The sequence below is a fragment of the Odontomachus brunneus genome, unplaced genomic scaffold (assembly GCF_010583005.1).
Source record: "Odontomachus brunneus isolate Ranch 3 - 2012 unplaced genomic scaffold, Obru_v1 Obru_scaffold_061, whole genome shotgun sequence".
Classification (NCBI taxonomy): Eukaryota; Metazoa; Arthropoda; class Insecta; order Hymenoptera; family Formicidae; genus Odontomachus; species Odontomachus brunneus.
In genome coordinates this window covers 887,972-889,133 of record NW_022639511.1, presented here as the reverse complement: position 1 = coordinate 889,133, position 1,162 = coordinate 887,972, and the positions used below count along the sequence as shown (strand labels likewise).

The 1,162-nt window shown below is 30.3% G+C and overlaps 1 long non-coding RNA gene across 1 annotated transcript in view; it reads right to left on the bottom strand.

Annotated features, from left to right (window-relative positions):
* LOC116846169 overlaps window positions 1-248 on the bottom strand; it is a 411-nt gene extending 163 nt beyond the window's left edge. Inside the window, exon 1 of the long non-coding RNA XR_004378423.1 lies at window positions 13-248. This is a non-coding gene — a long non-coding RNA (uncharacterized LOC116846169). The remainder of the gene's footprint in view (window positions 1-12) is intronic.
* Window positions 249-1,162: the final 914 nt, after the last annotated feature.

Here is a 1,162-nt window from a genome sequence, read left to right as displayed (position 1 = left end):
TCAATGAATTACCTCTTATCTAATCCTTGTTGAATAGCCGTAACCAATGGATGACAATCTATAAGATTAGATTTATTAAGGTTTTCTAATTTTTGTTGCAAGGTATTTAGGGTATATATCAGTTGGACACGGGGCAATTGGACACAGTCCAATCACAAGTTGCTGTTCCAAGGGACCCTACAAATGTCTCTAATCACACGGTGCTGTGATTGGCTGTGTCCAAATGCACCGTGTCCAAGTGCACCGCTCCCTGAAAATTATATCAAGTAAATTCGGAAACGTAACGATAAAAGTAACTGTTACTTTCGTTACTCGTTACCAAAAAATGTAACGAAGTTACTTTTTTCGTTACAAACAAAATTTGTAACGCCGTTACCGTTACAGTTACAAAAAAAAGTAACTGTAACGGTAACGGCGTTACAAGTAACGCGTTACTTCCCAACCCTGATATATACATATGTATTTAATTAAAAAAAAAAAAAAAATATATATATATATATATATAATTGATAAGGGTAAGATATATATATATATATATATATATATATATATATATATATATATATATATATGTATTGTAATTTAAAAAAGTCGAGGCAAGAAACATGGTAAGAGCATGTATAAGGTGTTGAATCTAATATATATATGTGTGTGTGTGTGTGTGTGTGTGTGCGCACACACACACACATATATTAGATTCAACACTTTATACATGCTCTTACCATGTCTCGACTTTTTTAAATTATATTGGCAATTATGTGAATATAATACGGCTTTAAATGAATTTTGCATTATTTATTAACGTTTTACGTACTATGTAGTACGTAGCACATCGGTATTCTCACAATTACATACGAGTATGGTTCGGTATATTTAATAAGAGTATAGATCCTTGTATTATATGTTACAATTAACTCTGATTAAAAAGGCGCGTACTTGTGCAGTAAAATGGTATAATAGAATTTAGTCATGAAACACAAGGAACATTAAAAGAAAGGCAGAGACATTTAAATGTTTAATTATTCTCAGCATGTAGTGATATGTGTATTCCAACACATCTGTATAATTATATTTTCATATCGTTTATTGTAAATAAGATAATCAAACGATAAAATAAAAGAGAAACAAGATGATAAGGAAGAATAAAGGAAAAACATGAGAA